The sequence below is a fragment of the Amia ocellicauda genome, unplaced genomic scaffold (genome assembly GCF_036373705.1).
Source record: "Amia ocellicauda isolate fAmiCal2 unplaced genomic scaffold, fAmiCal2.hap1 HAP1_SCAFFOLD_80, whole genome shotgun sequence".
In the NCBI taxonomy this organism is placed as follows: domain Eukaryota; kingdom Metazoa; phylum Chordata; class Actinopteri; order Amiiformes; family Amiidae; genus Amia; species Amia ocellicauda.
In genome coordinates, this window is record NW_027103006.1 from 87,501 (window position 1) to 100,000 (window position 12,500).

At 43.5% G+C, this 12,500-nt stretch overlaps 10 non-coding genes across 10 annotated transcripts; all 10 read left to right on the forward strand.

Annotated features, from left to right (window-relative positions):
• The first annotated feature begins 929 nt into the window (after positions 1-929).
• On the forward strand, positions 930-1,048 carry LOC136743638 (5S ribosomal RNA). Its single transcript, XR_010815692.1, has one exon. It is a non-coding gene; the product is annotated as a 5S ribosomal RNA (ribosomal RNA).
• A 1,066-nt stretch (positions 1,049-2,114) lies between these two features.
• Positions 2,115-2,233, forward strand: LOC136743536 (5S ribosomal RNA). The gene has a single exon (XR_010815595.1). It is a non-coding gene; the product is annotated as a 5S ribosomal RNA (ribosomal RNA).
• A 1,055-nt stretch (positions 2,234-3,288) lies between these two features.
• LOC136743639 (5S ribosomal RNA) lies at positions 3,289-3,407 on the forward strand. Its single transcript, XR_010815693.1, has one exon. It is a non-coding gene; the product is annotated as a 5S ribosomal RNA (ribosomal RNA).
• A 1,066-nt stretch (positions 3,408-4,473) lies between these two features.
• On the forward strand, positions 4,474-4,592 carry LOC136743537 (5S ribosomal RNA). Its single transcript, XR_010815596.1, has one exon. It is a non-coding gene; the product is annotated as a 5S ribosomal RNA (ribosomal RNA).
• A 1,055-nt stretch (positions 4,593-5,647) lies between these two features.
• LOC136743515 (5S ribosomal RNA) lies at positions 5,648-5,766 on the forward strand. The gene has a single exon (XR_010815574.1). It is a non-coding gene; the product is annotated as a 5S ribosomal RNA (ribosomal RNA).
• Positions 5,767-6,824: 1,058 nt separating this feature from the next.
• LOC136743516 (5S ribosomal RNA) lies at positions 6,825-6,943 on the forward strand. Its single transcript, XR_010815575.1, has one exon. It is a non-coding gene; the product is annotated as a 5S ribosomal RNA (ribosomal RNA).
• Positions 6,944-7,998: 1,055 nt separating this feature from the next.
• On the forward strand, positions 7,999-8,117 carry LOC136743753 (5S ribosomal RNA). Its single transcript, XR_010815778.1, has one exon. It is a non-coding gene; the product is annotated as a 5S ribosomal RNA (ribosomal RNA).
• Positions 8,118-9,172: 1,055 nt separating this feature from the next.
• On the forward strand, positions 9,173-9,291 carry LOC136743501 (5S ribosomal RNA). The gene has a single exon (XR_010815560.1). It is a non-coding gene; the product is annotated as a 5S ribosomal RNA (ribosomal RNA).
• A 1,055-nt stretch (positions 9,292-10,346) lies between these two features.
• LOC136743573 (5S ribosomal RNA) lies at positions 10,347-10,465 on the forward strand. Its single transcript, XR_010815631.1, has one exon. It is a non-coding gene; the product is annotated as a 5S ribosomal RNA (ribosomal RNA).
• A 1,055-nt stretch (positions 10,466-11,520) lies between these two features.
• LOC136743493 (5S ribosomal RNA) lies at positions 11,521-11,639 on the forward strand. Its single transcript, XR_010815552.1, has one exon. It is a non-coding gene; the product is annotated as a 5S ribosomal RNA (ribosomal RNA).
• The last annotated feature ends 861 nt before the right edge of the window (positions 11,640-12,500 follow it).

The window sequence follows — 12,500 nt, forward strand, 5'->3', positions numbered from 1 at the left end:
CCTAGTAACTAGGGTACATTCGTAAATAAATTGAGCATCATGGCTAGAAGTGACTAAATGTTGCCTAATCTTTCTCATCGAGAAATGACACAATTACAGCAACACAAAAAGGAACTCCACCGGACAAAGTTCAGTGCTCACAAGGAGCCTCATTCAACACACACGGTTCCATTCCCATTCATGCAAAGCACGAAAGTGTAAAACTTGGGAACATACTTGAGAGCAAAGATCACATTCAATCTCATTCAAGGCACGGATGTGAATGCAACGGGATGAAATTACTGAAATGATGCCTGCCCTCGAACTGTGATGATGGACTACCCGACTCGCCAATAATATTGGGTTCTGGTGTATTGAAATACAGGAGCTGCTGGATTTGTGTGTTTTCTTACCCCCTCACCATAGTTTGTCAAATGTTTAAACAACTGAACTTATATTCAAGGTTTGATTCTCTTCATATGTTTTACTGGTTTACATTTGTCTCAGCAACCTGTTGAATGATTCTTCTGCTTTCAAAACAAAATGACAACAGGATGAATGCACACACTTGAAAATACAATACATGCAATGTTATGCATCATAGTGATGCAACCTCCTTTCAGTTTCATACTGCATGTCAATTGAAATCCTTACTGAAATGCACACCTTCTCAAGATTGCGCTTGACTGGCGTGTCAGGCACTCAATTACAGCTGTTTTATCAAGACAATGTGTTCGTTTTGTAATATATAGTTCCGGTCTGGTGTGGCACCCCAGCTAAAGCACAACGTTGCCACAATGTTGCCACAACGTGGCGTGTTAGCAGGGACTGGCTGCGGCGCGCTGGTGTGTCCCGGGCTTTAGAGTAGAGAGACAGTTCAACTGCAAGTATGAGCGGCAGAAACGGATATTGCCTTCCCTTTAAGTAGAGCGTCAGGGACAGCCTCCCTGGCTTACGGCCATACTAGCCTGAATACGCCCGATCTCGTCCGATCTCGGAAGCTAAGCAGGCTCGGGCCTGGTCAGTACTTGGATGGGAGAGCGCCTGGGAATACCAGGTGCTGTAAGCTTTTGCATCTTTTACACACCAGAGGGCGACAAATCACGATTTTTAACTTTGGATACGCGCAATTTCATCATTATTTCAGATTTGACTTCCCCAAATACACAGGCATACAATAGATCTTGTTCTCCAACGTAAACGGTCCCTAGTAACTAGGGTACATTCGTAAATAAATTGAGCATCATGGCTAGAAGTGACTAAATGTTGCCTAATCTTTCTCATCGAGAAATGACACAATTACAGCAACACAAAAAGGAACTCCACCGGACAAAGTTCAGTGCTCACAAGGAGCCTCATTCAACACACACGGTTCCATTCCCATTCATGCAAAGCACGAAAGTGTAAAACTTGGGAACATACTTGAGAGCAAAGATCACATTCAATCTCATTCAAGGCACGGATGTGAATGCAACGGGATGAAATTACTGAAATGATGCCTGCCCTCGAACTGTGATGATGGACTACCCGACTCGCCAATAATATTGGGTTCTGGTGTATTGAAATACAGGAGCTGCTGGATTTGTGTGTTTTCTTACCCCCTCACCATAGTTTGTCAAATGTTTAAACAACTGAACTTATATTCAAGGTTTGTTTCTCTTCATATGTTTTACTGGTTTACATTTGTCTCAGCAACCTGTTGAATGATTCTTCTGCTTTCAAAACAAAATGACAACAGGATGAATGCACACACTTGAAAATACAATACATGCAATGTTATGCATCATAGTGATGCAACCTCCTTTCAGTTTCATACTGCATGTCAATTGAAATCCTTACTGAAATGCACACCTTCTCAAGATTGCGCTTGACTGGCGTGTCAGGCACTCAATCACAGCTGTTTTATCAAGACAATGTGTTCGTTTTGTAATATATAGTTCCGGTCTGGTGTGGCACCCCAGCTAACGCACAACGTTGCCACAATGTTGCCACAACGTGGCGTGTTAGCAGGGACTGGCTGCGGCGCGCTGGTGTGTCCCGGGCTTTAGAGTAGAGAGACAGTTCAACTGTAAGTATGAACGGCAGAAACGGATATTGCCTTCCCTTTAAGTAGAGCGTCAGGGACAGCCTCCCTGGCTTACGGCCATACTAGCCTGAATACGCCCGATCTCATCCGATCTCGGAAGCCAAGCGGGCTCGGGCCTGGTCAGTACTTGGATGGGAGACCGCCTGGGAATACCAGGTGCTGTAAGCTTTTGCACCTTTTACACACCAGAGGGCGACAAATCACGAGTTTTAACTTTGGATACACACAATTTCATCATTATTTCAGATTTTACTTCCCCAAATACACAGGCATACAATAGATCTTGTTCTCCAACGTAAACGGTCCCTAGAACCTAGGGTACATTCGTAAATAAATTGAGCATCATGGCTAGAAGTGACTAAATGTTGCCTAATCTTTCTCATCGAGAAATGACACAATTACAGCAACACAAAAAGGAACTCCACCGGACAAAGTTCAGTGCTCACAAGGAGCCTCATTCAACACACACGGTTCCATTCCCATTCATGCAAAGCACGAAAGTGTAAAACTTGGGAACATACTTGAGAGCAAAGATCACATTCAATCTCATTCAAGGCACGGATGTGAATGCAACGGGATGAAATTACTGAAATGATGCCTGCCCTCGAACTGTGATGATGGACTACCCGACTCGCCAATAATATTGGGTTCTGGTGTATTGAAATACAGGAGCTGCTGGATTTGTGTGTTTTCTTACCCCCTCACCATAGTTTGTCAAATGTTTAAACAACTGAACTTATATTCAAGGTTTGTTTCTCTTCATATGTTTTACTGGTTTACATTTGTCTCAGCAACCTGTTGAATGATTCTTCTGCTTTCAAAACAAAATGACAACAGGATGAATGCACACACTTGAAAATACAATACATGCAATGTTATGCATCATAGTGATTTAACCTCCTTTCAGTTTCATACTGCATGTCAATTGAAATCCTTACTGAAATGCACACCTTCTCAAGATTGCGCTTGACTGGCGTGTCAGGCACTCAATTACAGCTGTATTATCAAGACAATGTGTTCGTTTTGTAAAATATAGTTCCGGTCTGGTGTGGCACCCCAGCTAACGCACAACGTTGCCACAACGTGGCGTGTTAGCAGGGACTGGCTGCGGCGCGCTGGTGTGTCCCGGGCTTTAGAGTAGAGAGACAGTTCAACTGCAAGTATGAGCGGCAGAAACGGATATTGCCTTCCCTTTAAGTAGAGCGTCAGGGACAGCCTCCCTGGCTTACGGCCATACTAGCCTGAATACGCCCGATCTCGTCCGATCTCGGAAGCTAAGCAGGCTCGGGCCTGGTCAGTACTTGGATGGGAGAGCGCCTGGGAATACCAGGTGCTGTAAGCTTTTGCATCTTTTACACACCAGAGGGCGACAAATCACGATTTTTAACTTTGGATACGCGCAATTTCATCATTATTTCAGATTTGACTTCCCCAAATACACAGGCATACAATAGATCTTGTTCTCCAACGTAAACGGTCCCTAGTAACTAGGGTACATTCGTAAATAAATTGAGCATCATGGCTAGAAGTGACTAAATGTTGCCTAATCTTTCTCATCGAGAAATGACACAATTACAGCAACACAAAAAGGAACTCCACCGGACAAAGTTCAGTGCTCACAAGGAGCCTCATTCAACACACACGGTTCCATTCCCATTCATGCAAAGCACGAAAGTGTAAAACTTGGGAACATACTTGAGAGCAAAGATCACATTCAATCTCATTCAAGGCACGGATGTGAATGCAACGGGATGAAATTACTGAAATGATGCCTGCCCTCGAACTGTGATGATGGACTACCCGACTCGCCAATAATATTGGGTTCTGGTGTATTGAAATACAGGAGCTACTGGATTTGTGTGTTTTCTTACCCCCTCACCATAGTTTGTCAAATGTTTAAACAACTGAACTTATATTCAAGGTTTGTTTCTCTTCATATGTTTTACTGGTTTACATTTGTCTCAGCAACCTGTTGAATGATTCTTCTGCTTTCAAAACAAAATGACAACAGGATGAATGCACACACTTGAAAATACAATACATGCAATGTTATGCATCATAGTGATGCAACCTCCTTTCAGTTTCATACTGCATGTCAATTGAAATCCTTACTGAAATGCACACCTTCTCAAGATTGCGCTTGACTGGCGTGTCAGGCACTCAATCACAGCTGTTTTATCAAGACAATGTGTTCGTTTTGTAATATATAGTTCCGGTCTGGTGTGGCACCCCAGCTAACGCACAACGTTGCCACAATGTTGCCACAACGTGGCGTGTTAGCAGGGACTGGCTGCGGCGCGCTGGTGTGTCCCGGGCTTTAGAGTAGAGAGACAGTTCAACTGTAAGTATGAACGGCAGAAACGGATATTGCCTTCCCTTTAAGTAGAGCGTCAGGGACAGCCTCCCTGGCTTACGGCCATACTAGCCTGAATACGCCCGATCTCATCCGATCTCGGAAGCCAAGCGGGCTCGGGCCTGGTCAGTACTTGGATGGGAGACCGCCTGGGAATACCAGGTGCTGTAAGCTTTTGCACCTTTTACACACCAGAGGGCGACAAATCACGAGTTTTAACTTTGGATACACACAATTTCATCATTATTTCAGATTTTACTTCCCCAAATACACAGGCATACAATAGATCTTGTTCTCCAACGTAAACGGTCCCTAGTAACTAGGGTACATTCGTAAATAAATTGAGCATCATGGCTAGAAGTGACTAAATGTTGCCTAATCTTTCTCATCGAGAAATGACACAATTACAGCAACACAAAAAGGAACTCCACCGGACAAAGTTCAGTGCTCACAAGGAGCCTCATTCAACACACACGGTTCCATTCCCATTCATGCAAAGCACGAAAGTGTAAAACTTGGGAACATACTTGAGAGCAAAGATCACATTCAATCTCATTCAAGGCACGGATGTGAATGCAACGGGATGAAATTACTGAAATGATGCCTGCCCTCGAACTGTGATGATGGACTACCCGACTCGCCAATAATATTGGGTTCTGGTGTATTGAAATACAGGAGCTGCTGGATTTGTGTGTTTTCTTACCCCCTCACCATAGTTTGTCAAATGTTTAAACAACTGAACTTATATTCAAGGTTTGTTTCTCTTCATATGTTTTACTGGTTTACATTTGTCTCAGCAACCTGTTGAATGATTCTTCTGCTTTCAAAACAAAATGACAACAGGATGAATGCACACACTTGAAAATACAATACATGCAATGTTATGCATCATAGTGATTTAACCTCCTTTCAGTTTCATACTGCATGTCAATTGAAATCCTTACTGAAATGCACACCTTCTCAAGATTGCGCTTGACTGGCGTGTCAGGCACTCAATTACAGCTGTATTATCAAGACAATGTGTTCGTTTTGTAAAATATAGTTCCGGTCTGGTGTGGCACCCCAGCTAACGCACAACGTTGCCACAACGTTTCGTGTTAGCAGGGACTGTCTGCGGCGCGCTGGTGTGTCCCGGACTTTAGAGTAGAGAGACAGTTCAACTGCAAGTATGAGCGGCAGAAACGGATATTGCCTTCCCTTTAAGTAGAGCGTCAGGGACAGCCTCCCTGGCTTACGGCCATACTAGCCTGAAAACGCCCGATCTCGTCCGATCTCGGAAGCTAAGCAGGCTCGGGCCTGGTCAGTACTTGGATGGGAGACTGCCTGGGAATACCAGGTGCTGTAAGCTTTTGCATCTTTTACACACCAGAGGGCGACAAATCACGAGTTTTAACTTTGGATACACGCAATTTCATCATTATTTCAGATTTGACTTCCCCAAATACACAGGCATACAATAGATCTTGTTCTCCAACGTAATCGGTCCCTAGTAACTAGGGTACATTCGTAAATAAATTGAGCATCATGGCTAGAAGTGACTAAATGTTGCCTAATCTTTCTCATCGAGAAATGACACAATTACAGCAACACAAAAAGGAACTCCACCGGACAAAGTTCAGTGCTCACAAGGAGCCTCATTCAACACACACGGTTCCATTCCCATTCATGCAAAGCACGAAAGTGTAAAACTTGGGAACATACTTGAGAGCAAAGATCACATTCAATCTCATTCAAGGCACGGATGTGAATGCAACGGGATGAAATTACTGAAATGATGCCTGCCCTCGAACTGTGAAGATGGACTACCCGACTCGCCAATAATATTGGGTTCTGGTGTATTGAAATACAGGAGCTGCTGGATTTGTGTGTTTTCTTACCCCCTCACCATAGTTTGTCAAATGTTTAAACAACTGAACTTATATTCAAGGTTTGTTTCTCTTCATATGTTTTACTGGTTTACATTTGTCTCAGCAACCTCAGCAAAAATGATTCTTCTGCTTTCAAAACAAAATGACAACAGGATGAATGCACACACTTGAAAATACAATACATGCAATGTTATGCATCATAGTGATGCAACCTCCTTTCAGTTTCATACTGCATGTCAATTGAAATCCTTATTGAAATGCACACCTTCTCAAGATTGCGCTTGACTGGCGTGTCAGGCACTCAATTACAGCTGTATTATCAAGACAATGTGTTCGTTTTGTAAAATATAGTTCCGGTCTGGTGTGGCACCCCAGCTAACGCACAACGTTGCCACAACGTTTCGTGTTAGCAGGGACTGTCTGCGGCGCGCTGGTGTGTCCCGGACTTTAGAGTAGAGAGACAGTTCAACTGCAAGTATGAGCGGCAGAAACGGATATTGCCTTCCCTTTAAGTAGAGCGTCAGGGACAGCCTCCCTGGCTTACGGCCATACTAGCCTGAAAACGCCCGATCTCGTCCGATCTCGGAAGCTAAGCAGGCTCGGGCCTGGTCAGTACTTGGATGGGAGACTGCCTGGGAATACCAGGTGCTGTAAGCTTTTGCATCTTTTACACACCAGAGGGCGACAAATCACGAGTTTTAACTTTGGATACACGCAATTTCATCATTATTTCAGATTTGACTTCCCCAAATACACAGGCATACAATAGATCTTGTTCTCCAACGTAATCGGTCCCTAGTAACTAGGGTACATTCGTAAATAAATTGAGCATCATGGCTAGAAGTGACTAAATGTTGCCTAATCTTTCTCATCGAGAAATGACACAATTACAGCAACACAAAAAGGAACTCCACCGGACAAAGTTCAGTGCTCACAAGGAGCCTCATTCAACACACACGGTTCCATTCCCATTCATGCAAAGCACGAAAGTGTAAAACTTGGGAACATACTTGAGAGCAAAGATCACATTCAATCTCATTCAAGGCACGGATGTGAATGCAACGGGATGAAATTACTGAAATGATGCCTGCCCTCGAACTGTGAAGATGGACTACCCGACTCGCCAATAATATTGGGTTCTGGTGTATTGAAATACAGGAGCTGCTGGATTTGTGTGTTTTCTTACCCCCTCACCATAGTTTGTCAAATGTTTAAACAACTGAACTTATATTCAAGGTTTGTTTCTCTTCATATGTTTTACTGGTTTACATTTGTCTCAGCAACCTGTTGAATGATTCTTCTGCTTTCAAAACAAAATGACAACAGGATGAATGCACACACTTGAAAATACAATACATGCAATGTTATGCATCATAGTGATGCAACCTCCTTTCAGTTTCATACTGCATGTCAATTGAAATCCTTACTGAAATGCACACCTTCTCAAGATTGCGCTTGACTGGCGTGTCAGGCACTCAATTACAGCTGTTTTATCAAGACAATGTGTTCGTTTTGTAATATATAGTTCCGGTCTGGTGTGGCACCCCAGCTAACGCACAACGTTGCCACAACGTTTCGTGTTAGCAGGGACTGTCTGCGGCGCGCTGGTGTGTCCCGGACTTTAGAGTAGAGAGACAGTTCAACTGCAAGTATGAGCGGCAGAAACGGATATTGCCTTCCCTTTAAGTAGAGCGTCAGGGAGAGCCTCCCTGGCTTACGGCCATACTAGCCTGAATACGCCCGATCTCGTCCGATCTCGGAAGCTAAGCAGGCTCGGGCCTGGTCAGTACTTGGATGGGAGACCGCCTGGGAATACCAGGTGCTGTAAGCTTTTGCATCTTTTACACACCAGAGGGCGACAAATCACGAGTTTTAACTTTGGATACACGCAATTTCATCATTATTTCAGATTTGACTTCCCCAAATACACAGGCATACAATAGATCTTGTTCTCCAACGTAAACGGTCCCTAGTAACTAGGGTACATTCGTAAATAAATTGAGCATCATGGCTAGAAGTGACTAAATGTTGCCTAATCTTTCTCATCGAGAAATGACACAATTACAGCAACACAAAAAGGAACTCCACCGGACAAAGTTCAGTGCTCACAAGGAGCCTCATTCAACACACACGGTTCCATTCCCATTCATGCAAAGCACGAAAGTGTAAAACTTGGGAACATACTTGAGAGCAAAGATCACATTCAATCTCATTCAAGGCACGGATGTGAATGCAACGGGATGAAATTACTGAAATGATGCCTGCCCTCGAACTGTGATGATGGACTACCCGACTCGCCAATAATATTGGGTTCTGGTGTATTGAAATACAGGAGCTGCTGGATTTGTGTGTTTTCTTACCCCCTCACCATAGTTTGTCAAATGTTTAAACAACTGAACTTATATTCAAGGTTTGTTTCTCTTCATATGTTTTACTGGTTTACATTTGTCTCAGCAACCTGTTGAATGATTCTTCTGCTTTCAAAACAAAATGACAACAGGATGAATGCACACACTTGAAAATACAATACATGCAATGTTATGCATCATAGTGATGCAACCTCCTTTCAGTTTCATACTGCATGTCAATTGAAATCCTTACTGAAATGCACACCTTCTCAAGATTGCGCTTGACTGGCGTGTCAGGCACTCAATTACAGCTGTTTTATCAAGACAATGTGTTCGTTTTGTAAAATATAGTTCCGGTCTGGTGTGGCACCCCAGCTAACGCACAACGTTGCCACAACGTTTCGTGTTAGCAGGGACTGTCTGCAGCGTGCTGGTGTGTCCCGGACTTTAGAGTAGAGAGACAGTTCAACAGCAAGTATGAGTGGCAGAAACGGATATTGCCTTCCCTTTAAGTAGAGGGTCAGGGACAGCCTCCCTGGCTTACGGCCATACTAGTCTGAATACGCCCGATCTCGTCCGATCTCGGAAGCTAAGCAGGCTCGGGCCTGGTCAGTACTTGGATGGGAGACCACCTGGGAATACCAGGTGCTGTAAGCTTTTGCATCTTTTACACACCAGAGGGCGACAAATCACGAGTTTTAACTTTGGATACACGCAATTTCATCATTATTTCAGATTTGACTTCCCCAAATACACAGGCATACAATAGATCTTGTTCTCCAACGTAAACGGTCCCTAGTAACTAGGGTACATTCGTAAATAAATTGAGCATCATGGCTAGAAGTGACTAAATGTTGCCTAATCTTTCTCATCGAGAAATGACACAATTACAGCAACACAAAAAGGAACTCCACCGGACAAAGTTCAGTGCTCACAAGGAGCCTCATTCAACACACACGGTTCCATTCCCATTCATGCAAAGCACGAAAGTGTAAAACTTGGGAACATACTTGAGAGCAAAGATCACATTCAATCTCATTCAAGGCACGGATGTGAATGCAACGGGATGAAATTACTGAAATGATGCCTGCCCTCGAACTGTGATGATGGACTACCCGACTTGCCAATAATATTGGGTTCTGGTGTATTGAAATACAGGAGCTGCTGGATTTGTGTGTTTTCTTACCCCCTCACCATAGTTTGTCAAATGTTTAAACAACTGAACTTATATTCAAGGTTTGTTTCTCTTCATATGTTTTACTGGTTTACATTTGTCTCAGCAACCTGTTGAATGATTCTTCTGCTTTCAAAACAAAATGACAACAGGATGAATGCACACACTTGAAAATACAATACATGCAATGTTATGCATCATAGTGATGCAACCTCCTTTCAGTTTCATACTGCATGTCAATTGAAATCCTTACTGAAATGCACACCTTCTCAAGATTGCGCTTGACTGGCGTGTCAGGCACTCAATTACAGCTGTATTATCAAGACAATGTGTTCGTTTTGTAAAATATAGTTCCGGTCTGGTGTGGCACCCCAGCTAACGCACAACGTTGCCACAACGTTTCGTGTTAGCAGGGACTGTCTGCGGCGCGCTGGTGTGTCCCGGACTTTAGAGTAGAGAGACAGTTCAACTGCAAGTATGAGCGGCAGAAACGGATATTGCCTTCCCTTTAAGTAGAGCGTCAGGGACAGCCTCCCTGGCTTACGGCCATACTAGCCTGAATACGCCCGATCTCGTCCGATCTCGGAAGCTAAGCAGGCTCCGGCCTGGTCAGTACTTGGATGGGAGACCGCCTGGGAATACCAGGTGCTGTAAGCTTTTGCATCTTTTACACACCAGAGGGCGACAAATCACGAGTTTTAACTTTGGATACACGCAATTTCATCATTATTTCAGATTTGACTTCCCCAAATACACAGGCATACAATAGATCTTGTTCTCCAACGTAAACGGTCCCTAGTAACTAGGGTACATTCGTAAATAAATTGAGCATCATGGCTAGAAGTGACTAAATGTTGCCTAATCTTTCTCATCGAGAAATGACACAATTACAGCAACACAAAAAGGAACTCCACCGGACAAAGTTCAGTGCTCACAAGGAGCCTCATTCAACACACACGGTTCCATTCCCATTCATGCAAAGCACGAAAGTGTAAAACTTGGGAACATACTTGAGAGCAAAGATCACATTCAATCTCATTCAAGGCACGGATGTGAATGCAACGGGATGAAATTACTGAAATGATGCCTGCCCTCGAACTGTGATGATGGACTACCCGACTCGCCAATAATATTGGGTTCTGGTGTATTGAAATACAGGAGCTGCTGGATTTGTGTGTTTTCTTACCCCCTCACCATAGTTTGTCAAATGTTTAAACAACTGAACTTATATTCAAGGTTTGATTCTCTTCATATGTTTTACTGGTTTACATTTGTCTCAGCAACCTGTTGAATGATTCTTCTGCTTTCAAAACAAAATGACAACAGGATGAATGCACACACTTGAAAATACAATACATGCAATGTTATGCATCATAGTGATGCAACCTCCTTTCAGTTTCATACTGCATGTCAATTGAAATCCTTACTGAAATGCACACCTTCTCAAGATTGCGCTTGACTGGCGTGTCAGGCACTCAATTACAGCTGTTTTATCAAGACAATGTGTTCGTTTTGTAATATATAGTTCCGGTCTGGTGTGGCACCCCAGCTAACGCACAACGTTGCCACAATGTGGCATGTAAGCAGGGACTGTCTGCGGCGCGCTGGTGTGTCCCGGGCTTTAGAGTAGAGAGACAGTTCAACTGTAAGTATGAACGGCAGAAACGGATATTGCCTTCCCTTTAAGTAGAGCGTCAGGGACAGCCTCCCTGGCTTACGGCCATACTAGCCTGAATACGCCCGATCTCGTCTGATCTCGGAAGCTAAGCAGGCTCGGGCCTGGTCAGTACTTGGATGGGAGACCGCCTGGGAATACCAGGTGCTGTAAGCTTTTGCATCTTTTACACACCAGAGGGCGACAAATCACGAGTTTTAACTTTGGATACACGCAATTTCATCATTATTTCAGATTTGACTTCCCCAAATACACAGGCATCCAATAGATCTTGTTCTCCAACGTAAACGGTCCGTAGTAACTAGGGTACATTCGTAAATAAATTGAGCATCATGGCTAGAAGTGACTAAATGTTGCCTAATCTTTCTCATCGAGAAATGACACAATTACAGCAACACAAAAAGGAACTCCACCGGACAAAGTTCAGTGCTCACAAGGAGCCTCATTCAACACACACGGTTCCATTCCCATTCATGCAAAGCACGAAAGTGTAAAACTTGGGAACATACTTGAGAGCAAAGATCACATTCAATCTCATTCAAGGCACGGATGTGAATGCAACGGGATGAAATTACTGAAATGATGCCTGCCCTCGAACCCGGATGATGGACTACCCGACTCGCCAATAATATTGGGTTCTGGTGTATTGAAATACAGGAGCTGCTGGATTTGTGTGTTTTCTTACCCCCTCACCATAGTTTGTCAAATGTTTAAACAACTGAACTTATATTCAAGGTTTGTTTCTCTTCATATGTTTTACTGGTTTACATTTGTCTCAGCAACCTGTTGAATGATTCTTCTGCTTTCAAAACAAAATGACAACAGGATGAATGCACACACTTGAAAATACAATACATGCAATGTTATGCATCATAGTGATGCAACCTCCTTTCAGTTTCATACTGCATGTCAATTGAAATCCTTACTGAAATGCACACCTTCTCAAGATTGCGCTTGACTGGCGTGTCAGGCACTCAATTACAGCTGTTTTATCAAGACAATGTGTTCGTTTTGTAA